Raw genomic sequence first — 12,208 nt, 5'->3', positions numbered from 1 at the left:
AATATTGCCCCACAAGTAGTTCTATCCATATACAACTGGAACATTGTCTAATTTATGTGAATTACATTCGAACATGTGCTTTTTATCTGAAATTTCACTTATCCTTTATTTTTCTGCACTGTACACATCTCAACTATATCGATCTGCCTTAGATAAGCACCTTAGCAATAGAGTTGATAGATTGACGATTGGTCTATGTGGGATCAATAATCTTTTATATTATTTCGATAGGATGTGCACTTGCAGTCACAATTTTAGACTCTATAAACAGACTCATCATACCGCAACACAAGGAAGCTTCGGTAAACCAGGTGGATGAACACCCCAACATCATTAAAATCTTCGACATCTGTCGAATAGGGAAAAATCTTGTCAGGATGCACACCTGACAAAGTTGATATTGCCACATACCACCTCATAATTACTTCACCTGTGACATATGTCCCAAGGATAATCAGAGTTGTGCTTTTGTAAAAACTACTTTGCAAGAACAAATGGATTTGGGTTGAATCACCCACACCCGAGTAAGGGAAGCCAACATGGTTCAAGGATGTCCGAGAGAATACAAAGTCTACAAAGTATAAGATCTCGAGGGATCAGCAGTCAGATTCCATAAGACATTAAATGAGCTCGCTTACTTTGGAACCGACTTTCATCCATACAGCAGATGCAGGATATGTCGAAGAAATCCACAAGGATGTCTACGCGTCCAAAATGACATTCAAAAATTGATCGACGACGGAACGATCAAAGTTATTAGAAACTAGGAGGAGGAAGAAGTGCTTACCATAACTCCCCAAATCAATGGATTGGAACCAATGGAATTCCAGTACGATAGTGGAAAACAACAATCACCCCACTAGTCATTTATCTGCCAGGTCCAATACCATATGAATTTGAAAAGGCTATACCATACAAGTACAATGCCACCATGATGGAGGACGTAAAAGAGGTACCCCTACCATCTGTCGTTAACATTGCCGACATCAGTCGAGTTACCAGGAGTGGTCGAGTTTTCAACAAAACAACAGAAAATGTTGAAAAATCCCCTACTGAGTTACCACACAGGCAAGAAATCCCACCGGCCAATGCCACTCAAGCGAAAGAGAATGACGAGATTCTCAAGTTAATCTAGATGAGCGAATACAACATTGTAGACCAGCTGCTACACACTCCATCCAGGATATATGTCTTATCCCTGCTGTTGAGTTTTGAGGCTCACAGGGAAGCTCTACAGAAAGTTTTGGAACAAGCTTTCGTAGAACCAGAAGTCACCATAGGACAGTTTAACAACATTGTTGCCAACATCACTGCGGCAACCAATTTGGGTTTTAGTGATGAAGATCTCCTTGATGAAAGAGAAAGTCATAACTTGGCACTTAACATCTCAGTCAACTGCATGAATGATGTTATAACAGGCGTGTTAGTGGATAACAGTTCATCCCTCAACATCATGCCAAAATCAACTCTTTCAAGGTTTTCTTTCAGACGTACCCCAATGAGAAACAACAATGTCATCATCAAGGCATTTGACGGATCAGGAAAGTCTGTTGTCGGAGAAGTTGACCTTCCCATAACCATTGGAACTCACACTTTTCGAATCACCTTCCGAGTGATGGATATCTACACACTGTACAATTGTCTGTTTGGTCGCCCATGGATTCATGAAGCAGGGGCCGTCACTTCGACACTTCATCAAAAATTGAAGTTTGTTCAAAAAAAAAGTTGGTAACCATCTGTGAAGAGCGAGCCTTAATCGTGAGCAGTTTATCATCTTTCTCGGACTTAGATCCGAAATAAGTTGTTGGAACTCAGTTCCAAACACTTTCCTTGGATAAGAAAAACAGTAAGGAGAGAGCAACGTCTATATCTTCTTACAAGGATGCAATCCAAGTTGTAAAGGATGGCACCACCAATGGCTAGGGGAAGATTGAGATTCCTACCAACAACAAAGACAGAATAGGAGTTGGATTTTCTCCAGAACCATCAAAGTCTGTACACATGGACGAATTTGTCCTCCCAATTCAAAAAAATTTCCACAACGGAGGTTTCCTTCATCCTATTCAATGAGCAGTCAATACTATTGGTACAGGAAGTACTGATGAAGAGGAATGAATGGCCTACCTCAATAGATCAGGATACATCTCTCAGGAGGAATCATACACTCCATTTTGTTATTCATCAGAAGGATCTATAGCCAAGACTCAGTAAAGTGACGACAAGGTTATTAAGAACCCCGCTACTGAGTAACTTCAAATTTTACCAACGAAAATTCCACCTATCCCCAAAGAAACTTGGGATACGTTCGGGAAACCGAGTGGCAAGTTCGACTTCCTAGTGAAGTAGTCCACTCCTCAAAGTTCACAAATTTCCATTGAAGACATCGTCCCAACTGGATGGGATGATCATCTTGAATATTTCACTCAACCGAAAGAAAATCCCAGACCTTGCTGTAAATTTCAGGCCGAGGAAGTGATCATTGAGGGTTATATCCCCAAGTTACCCTCTAAGGTCATTGAGTGGGAGTACACTTGCTCTCACGTTAACGCCATCTTTGAGGAAGAACCAGATAACAATTCAGAGGAAGATCTCGAAAGTATCTCCGACAACGAGTCTCTCCATTCAGAGGAATGGAAGTTTCCTCCCAAAAAGGTCAAGCATACACCATCTGGAAGTGGGTGTGCTCACAGTCCTCATTCTGCTGAAGCAGAAGAAGACCGTCTCATTGTTACAAAAGGGAGGGCAGGTAGTTCATAATCTACCAAAAAGAAACCCAAGACGAAAATGCCAGTTTACATTGTATATAATGGAGTTCGCCACTAATGGACAGCTGTCAAAGTCTCACCTATTGTTCACACTTCTAAGTAAAAAAACTCCACCGCTATTTTGCCCTCTCACCATATCTCGTGGTGAAGAGAATTTCATAGGGCTTTGCATTTTACTATTTATTAGTAAAATGGGTCCACTTTACTTTTCCCAAAGCAACAGAGCTTCGTTTATAGGGTCTTTGTTTCAAGAAATGACTGTCGATAAATAAAAATGTCATTTTGTCCCTTTAGTTTTTCCCTTTTCTTTTTTCGGAAATTGGTAATCCTAAAAAAAACCCTCAAAACATTAAAAAACACTTCTGTTAATTGCATATATCATCCTTTCCCTCCTTGTCTAAAATAAATATCATCACACATATGCAGATTAATCAATAAAAACCCCCATTGAAATGCGCAATCACATGCCTTCTCCCAACTTTGAGTTTCCTGTATTCGAAGAAGAAGACGAAGAAATATCAGAAGAAATTTCTCGCTTACTCCAACAAATGGAAGAGGCCATTCAACCATACAATGAGCCTTTAGAAGTGATTAACCTTGGTTCTGATGGAAACAGAAAAGAGGTTAAAATTGGAGCTTCGCTCAATCCAGAAATTCGAGAGAGTTTAATCGAACTGCTCAAAGAATTCTCAGGTGTCTTCGCTTGGTCCTATTAGGATATGCTAGGGTTGGATACCAGCATTGTGGAGCATCACCTACCTTTGAAACCAGAATGCCCTCCGGTTAAGCAAAATTTGAGAAGGACTCACCTGGAGATGGCCATCAAAATCAAATAGGAAGTTCAAAAGCGAATAGATGCTGGTTTTCTCATCACTTAAGAATACCTTCAGTGGTTAGCTAACATTGTTCCCGTCCCCAAGAAAGAAGGAAAAGTCCGCGTATGCTTCGACTACAGAGATTTGAACAAAGCTAGCCCTAAGGATGATTTTCTGTTACCACATATTGATATGTTGGTGGACAGTACGGCAAAATCCAACGTTTTCTCCTTCATGGACGGATTTCCAAGGTACAACCAAATCCAAATGGCACCTGAAGACATGGAGAAAACAACTTTCATCACCTCGTGGGGAACTTTATGCTACCGCGTTGTGCCATTTGGACTAAAGAAAGCTGGGGCAACTTACTTTCGAGAAACAAGTTAGAGGATTTCTTGGACATGTGAATTACATCTCGAGATTCATATCTCTCATGACTGCAACTTGTGCTCCAATTTCAAACTTCTACGAAAGGATCAAAGTTGCATCTAGATAGACGATTGTCAGAAAACGTTCGACAGCATCAAGGAATATCTGCTCGAACAGCCTATCTTGTCTCCTCCAGTGGAAGGAAGTCCTTTGATCAAGTACTTAACCATTTTGAAAGATTCCATGGGTTGAGTTATTGGACAACAAGATGAGACAAAAAGAAAAGAGCATGCCATCTACTACCTGAGTGAGAAATTCACCGACTATGGATCCAGATACTCTATGCTCGAGAATACCTGTTGCGCTTTAGCCTGGGCTGCTAAGCGTCTCCGTCAATACATGATTCGTCATACTACTTGGTTGATCTCCAAGATGGATACAATCAAGTACATCTTCGTAAAGCCTGCCTTAACCGAAAGAATTTCCCGTTGGCAGATGTTGTTGTCAGAGTATGACATTAAGTATCACGCTTGGAAAGCTGCGAAAGGTAGCATCCTAGCTGATCACTTGGCTCACCAGCCACTCTAGAATATGAATCAATCAGATTTGATTTTCCAGACGAGGACATCATGTACCTCAAGATGAAAGATTACAATGAACCACTGCCAGATGAAGGGCTTGAAATCTTTGATGGAGCTGTCAATGCTTATGGACGAGGAATTCGAGCAATCATTGTTACCTCTCGAGGTACCCATATTCCATTCACCGCTAGATTGAATTTCAATTGTACAAACAATGAGGCCGAATATGACGGTTGCATCATGGGTCTTGAAGAAGCTGTGGATCTAAGGATCAAACACTTAGACATATATGGTGATTCTGCTTTGGTAATCAATCAAATCAAAGGAGAATGGGAAACACGTCAACCAGGACTAATCCCTTACAAAGACTACACAAGAAGGTTGTTACCCTTCTTCGAACATAGTAGATTTTCATCACATTCCTCGTGAAGAAAACAACTTGGCTGATGCATTAGCCACACTCTCTTCCATGATTAGGATAAATCATTGGAATGAAATTCCCCGGATTGATGTCATGCGCCTTGATAGGTCCGCCCATGTCTTTGCAGTCAAAGCTTTAATCGACGACAAACCATGGTACTACAACATCAAAAACTTTCTACAAAGGCAAGAGTACCCTCTTAGGGATTCCAAGAAAGATAAGAAAACTTTGAGAAAGTTAGCATGCAAATTCTTCTTAAGTGAAGATGTTCTGTACAAGAAAAACTTTGACATGGTTCTGCTTAGATGCGTTGATAGAAACGGAGCAGACACACTCATGAGAGAAATCCATGAAGGATCCTTTGGTACACACACCAACGGACACACCATGAAAAGGAAAATATTGAGAGTAGGTTATTATTGGCTGACCATGGAATCATATTGCTACTAGTATGCTAAAAGGTGCCACAAATGTCAAATATACGCCGATAGAATTCATGTGCCACCATATCTTCTCAACATCCTCTCTTCCCCGTGGCCTTTCTCCAAGTGAGGAATCAACATGATTGGAATGATCGAGCCAAAAGCTTCGAACGGACATCGCTTCATCTTGGTAGCCATAGACTATTTTACTAAGTGGGTCGAAGCAAAAACCATATCATCTATCGTTACAGAATTCCTAACAAGATAATCACTAACAATGGGTCAAATTTGAACAGCAAAATGATGAAGGAAATTTGTGAAAAGTTCAAGATTGAACAAAAACATGGCTGTCATCTCCTTACAGACCCAAGATGAATGGAGCTGTAGAAGTAGCTAACAAAAACATCAAGAAGACCACTCAGAAAATGGTCATCACTTACAAGGATTGGCATGAAATGCTACATTTTGCTCTTCACGGATATCGTACATCAGTCCGTACATCCATTAGAGCAACTCCTTTCTCCCTTGTATATGGCATGGAGGAAGTCCTCCCCATAGAGGTTGAGATCCCATCAATGAGAGTTGTAACATCCCGAAAATTCTTATTTAATTAATTTAATCAAGTTTTAAATTAATTATGGGAAATTAACATTTTTGTTGAATTATGTGGAAAATAATAAAATGTTAAGTTATTGGGCCATGCGGTGGAATTAGTAAAGTGGGGGTGTAATTGTGTAAGAGCCCATTCTATTTTTATGTTTTTCATAAAATAAAGGAAAACAAGAGGAGAAAGAGTTAGAACGTGAAAAACAAGAAGTTGTGAGAAGAGGAGCCGAAGAGCGTGAAGGGAGAACCAAAGAGGAAGAGGAACCAATTCAAGAACTTGGCTAAGGTAAGGGGGGACTTGTCTAATTATCATCTATTATCGGGTTAGGGGTTGATAGTACTGAATAGATGTGGAATTCGGTTCGATTGAGTCATATGATAGGTTTAGGGATTGAGTCAATTGTATGGTGTTTGATCTCTATGTTTGAATCTATGATGTATGCGTTGTTATGGTCTCAATTGATGTGTAATTGGAGTATTATGAGATGTATTTTGTGTTATTTGTGCATTCTATTTCTCTAGGTTCGTACTGGTATGAATTGGGCGTGTTTGGAATGCATAGAATGTTGTTTTCTGCAGGTTGGGGTTTCTGAAATCGCCGGTTCGCGCCGCGTACATAGGGTTGGCGCCGCGAACAGGTGGGCAGAGTGCCAGGAAGTTGTGATACGCTCAGGTCGCGCCGCGTACCTGTTTCCGCGCCGCGAAGGCGTAACTTTTCCTCGCTTCGCGCCGCGTGTTGATGTTTGCGCCGCGAACAGCTTGGCAGGGAGCCAAGGAATTCTTGGGACGCTCAGTTCGCGCCGCGAACTGATGATGGCACCACGTGTTGTTGGTTTTTGAGATATTTTTGAAAAGTTCAAAGATGCATAACTTTTTAACTGTTGGTCCGTTTGATGTGCTGTTTCGAGCTAAACGAACCTTATAGGATAATCTATATGATGATGATTGAATGGTTTTTAAAATGATGAAAATACATGTATGCTATTCTTATTGAATATGATGATTGGTGCAAATATGTGTATGTTTTGTATATGATGATGATGGAATTGTGTTTGAATGATGTTAATATATATGAACATACTTGAATAATGATGATGATGTTGATGATTGATGATGATGATGGTATAAGTATGTTATATATGTTGCATTCATTCATGATCATTGATGATACTGTATCCATAAAGGTGTGTTGGATCAGTGAAGGGCATGATTCCCATTGTGTGGAATCTATGCTGGCAGGGCCGTATCTTGGACGATGTTGGATCGGTCATGGGTTATTCCCATTTGATGATGTTGGTACCACATGCATAGTGTCAGTTCATACATATGCATAATTTATAACATGATTGGATGCATTCCAGTGTTGTAAATGTTGATGATGTGTTGATTGTTATTTGATTGTTTTGAATGTCTGTTTATGAAACAATTGGGTGAATGATACAACTGTGATGTGTTATTGCTTTATAACCTTATAACATTTGTTAATTATGATGAGACTCACCCTTACATGTTGTCATTTTCAGATTGAGGATAGCGGCTTTCGACTCGGTGAGGACTAGCTCATGAGTCAGTGTCTCAGTTAGCGTCAGGTGTCATGCTCTGATAGTTGTAACACTGGGGACGCGATTGTTTAGAGTTTATGATTTCGACTCTAGTTATGTTTTTGATTGTTTTGAAGGATAAGTTTTAAAGATGTTAAACTTAGTCCGTTTTTGATAAATTTCCGCTGTGTGAACATGAAACGCTTTAATTTATGATTATTACCTCAGTGAATGCATGACATGACTGACTGATGTTTATTTATTATGAAGTGTGGCACCCTTATTTCATGTACTCTGAATAATTGTTTTAAAATTGTCGCGGGGTTTATAAGGGGTGTTATAATAGTGGTATCAGAGCATAGTCGGTCGTTATGACCAGAGTCTTAGTGTCAGTTTTGTTTCCTGTGTATGCGACTAGTAAGAGTTAACTGTCGATACTTCTGTTCTGATTAAATTGGTTGTGATTTAAGCAGAACAATGGCTGGAAGAGGAGGAAGAAACGATGATGCTATCGCTAAGGCTCTGGGCATGATTGCTGGTGTGCTGGGAGGAAATGCCAATGGAGCTGCGATTGGTGCTGACAGGCAGCTGAATAGTTTTCAGAGGAACAATCCTCCATTGTTCAAGGGCACGCATGATCCTGAAGGTGCTCAGAAGTGGCTGAAGGAGATCGAGAGAATCTTTAGAGTCATCGATTGTGCTGAGGATCTGAAGGTGAGGTATGGTACTCACATGCTGTCTGAAGAAGCGGACGACTGGTGGATGACTACCAGGACTGAACTGGAAGCTGATGGTGTGGCTATTTCTTGGGCTGTGTTCAAGAGAGAATTTTTGAGAAGGTACTTTCCTGAAGACGTAAGAGGTCGGAAGGAAATTGAATTTCTGGAGCTAGTTCAAGGTAGCATGACAGTACCAGAGTATGCTTCGAAGTTCGTTGAGTTGGCGAAGTACTACGTTCACTACAACAACGATGAAGCTAGTGAATTCTCGAAGTGCGTCAAGTTCGAGAACGGTCTCCGTGATGAGATTAAGCAGGGTATCAGATATCAGAGAATCCGGAGATTTGTAGACTTGGTGGACTGTAGTAGGATCTTCGAGGAAGATAATCTCAAGCTGAAGTCATCTCACTCTCGCGAGTTAGTTGACAGGAAAGGGAAGAAGCCTATGGATAAAGGTAAGCCATATGGTAGAGGTAATCCAAAGACTGGTGGTTGGAAGAAGCCTAGTGGGGGAGACTCCAGTGCTTTTGTCAGGTGCTATAACTGTGGTGAGGTCGGGCACCGTAGGAACGAGTGCAAGCTGAATCAGAAGAAGTGCTTCAAGTGTGAAGAAGTGGGTCATGTTGCCGCTGATTGTAAGAAGAAGATTGTGACTTGTTACAATTGTGGTGAGGAGGGTCACATTAGCCCACAGTGTCCTAAACCGAAGAAGAATCAAGCTGGAGGGAAGGTCTTTGCTTTGTCTGGATCAGAAACCACTCCGGAGGATAGATTAATTAAAGGTACGTGTTTTATTCATGGCACACCTTTAGTTGCGATTATTGATACTGGAGCCACTCATTCTTTTATTTCTTTGGATTGTGCTAAGAGGTTGAATTTGGAAATATCTGAAATAAATGGAAGTATGGTTATTGATACTCCTGCGTCGGGTTCAGTAACTACTTCGTCTGCATGCTTGAATTGTCCGGTTGATATTTTTGGTAGGGAATTCGGGATGGACTTAGTGTGCCTTCCGTTGAAACAACTCGATGTGATCCTGGGGATGAACTGGTTAGAATTTAACCGTGTTCACATCAACTGTTTTTCGAAGACAGTGATCTTTCCTGGAGAAGTTCATTCTGATGATCTGGAGATGACGGCTAGACAAGTGGATGAAGCTCTCAAGGATGGTGCAACAGTGTTTATGTTATTTGCATTGACAAATTCGAAGGAAAGGGTAGTAAGTAGCGAACTACCAGTGGTGTGTGAATTCCCAGAAGTTTTTCCAGAGGATATGAATGAATTACCATCGGAAAGAGAAGTGGAGTTTTCTATTGATTTAATTCCGGGAACTAGCCCAGTGTCAATGGCACCGTATCGTATGTCACCGTCTGAGTTGACTGAACTGAAGAAGCAGTTGGAAGAATTACTTGAGAAGAAGTTCATTCGTCCTAGCGTTTCTCCGTGGGGTGCACCTGTGTTGCTAGTGAAGAAGAAGGAGGGTTCAATGAGGTTGTGTGTGGATTACAGACAACTGAACAAGGTTACTATCAAGAATCGGTATCCCTTGCCGAGGATTGATGATTTAATGGATCAACTAGTTGTAGCATGTGTGTTTAGCAAAATTGATCTGAGGTTTGGGTATCACCAGATTCATGTCAAAGACGATGATATTCAGAAGACCACTTTCAGAACAAGGTATGGGCATTATGAGTATTCGGTAATGCCGTTTGGAGTTACTAACGCACCTGGTGTATTTATGGAGTATATGAATAGGATATTTCATCCTTATCTCGATAAGTTCGTAGTGGTGTTTATAGATGTATCCTAATATATTCTAAGAGTGAGGAAGAACATGCAGGACATCTCAGAATTGTGTTGGAGTTGTTAAAAGAGAAGCAACTTTTTGCCAAACTGTCGAAGTGTGAGTTTTGGTTAAAAGAGGTCAGTTTTCTTGGACATGTAATTTCTAAGAACGGTATTGCTGTCGATCCTACGAAGATAGAGGATGTATCTCAGTGGGAAGCACCGAAGTCAGTGTCAGAGATTCGTAGTTTTCTTGGTCTTGCAGGATATTACAGGAAGTTCATTGAAGGATTTTCAAAGTTAGCATTGCCGTTAACTAAATTAACCAGAAAGGGTCAGGCTTTTATTTGGGATGTAAAATGCGAGGAAGGATTCCAAGAGCTGAAGAAGAGGTTGACTAGTGCTCCTATTTTGATTTTGCCGAATCCGACAGAATCATTTGTGGTTTATTGTGATGCTTCATTGATGGGTTTAGGTGGTGTACTTATGCAGAACCAACAAGTGGTCGCGTACGCGTCGAGGCAACTCAAAGTGCATGAAAGGAATTATCCGACTCATGATTTGGAGTTGGCAGCGGTGGTTTTTGTCTTGAAGTTGTGGCGACATTATTTATATGGGTCGAGATTTGAGGTGTTCAGTGATCATAAGAGTCTGAAATATCTCTTTGACCAGAAAGAACTGAATATGAGGCAGAGAAGGTGGTTGGAATTCCTTAAAGACTATGATTTTAGTTTGAATTACCATCCGGGTAGGGCAAACGTTGTTGTTGATGCTTTAAGTAGGAAGACTTTGCATATGTCTAAGCTAATTGTGAAAGAATTGGATTTGATTTAACAAATCAGAGACTTGAGTTTGGTATGTAAAGGTACTCCTACTAGTGTTAAGTTGGGAATGCTGAAGCTAACTAGTGGTATTCTTGAAGAGATCAGAGAGGGCCAGAAGGCTGATGTCGAATTAGTCGACAAGTTGACTTTGATCAACCAAGGCAAGAGTGGTGAATTCAAAATTGACGAGAATGGTATACTGAGGTTTGGAGACAGAGTTTGTGTTCCTGATGTTGCTGAACTCCGAAGAAATATTTTAGAAGAAGGACACCGTAGTGGATTAAGTATTCATCCTGGTGCTACCAAGATGTATCATGATTTGAGAAAGTTATTTTGGTGGCCTGGAATGAAGAAAGAAATTGCTGAGTTTGTGTATTCATGTTTGACTTGTCAGAAGTCAAAGGTCGAACATCAGAAGCCATCTGGATTTATGCAACCGATGTTTATTCCTGAGTGGAAATGGGATAGCATATCAATGGATTTTGTTTCGGGTTTGCCAAGAACTGTTAAGAATTGTGAAGCTATCTAGGTCGTAGTAGACAGGTTGACGAAGTCTGCACATTTCATACCGGTAAGAATGGATTATCCGATGGAAAAGCTGGCTCAATTATATATTGAGAAGATAGTTAGTCTACATGGTATTCCTTCGAGTATCGTGTCAGACAGAGATCCGAGATTTACGTCTAAGTTCTGGGAAGGTTTGCAGAAGGCTTTGGGTACTAAGATGAGACTGAGTTGTGCTTATCATCGGCAGACGGATGGACAGACTGAGAGGACGATTCAGTCGTTAGAAGATTTGTTACGTGCTTGTGTGTTAGAAAAAGGAGGTGCTTGGGATAGTTATCTGCCTTTGATTGAATTTACCTACAACAACAGTTTTCATTCGAGTATAGGTATGGCTCCGTTTGAGGCATTGTATGGTAGGAGATGTAGAACTCCATTGTGTTGGTACGAAGCTGGTGAGAGTGCTGTGATTGGACCGGAAATTGTACAACAGACTACAGAGAAGATTAAGATGATTCAAGAGAAGATGAAAGCTTCTCAGAGTCGTCAAAAGAGTTATTATGATAAAAGGAGGAAGACACTTGAGTTTCAAGAGGGAGGTCATGTGTTTATGAAGGTTACTCCTATGACGGGTATTGGTCGAGCTTTGAAGTCAAAGAAGTTGACTCCGCGTTTTATTGGACCATTCCAAATTTCAGAAAGAGTGGGAGAAGTGGCATATCGTATTGCGTTACCGCCAATGCTTGCCAATTTGCATGATGTATTTCATGTGTCTCAATTGAGGAAATACATTTCGGATCCGTCCCACGTGATCCAAGTGGATGATGTGCAGGTTAAAGACAACTTAACGGTTGAA

The sequence above is a fragment of the Vicia villosa genome, unplaced genomic scaffold, assembly GCF_029867415.1.
Source record: "Vicia villosa cultivar HV-30 ecotype Madison, WI unplaced genomic scaffold, Vvil1.0 ctg.000371F_1_1, whole genome shotgun sequence".
NCBI classification, from domain to species: domain Eukaryota; kingdom Viridiplantae; phylum Streptophyta; class Magnoliopsida; order Fabales; family Fabaceae; genus Vicia; species Vicia villosa.
This window is presented reverse-complemented; position numbering follows the sequence as displayed.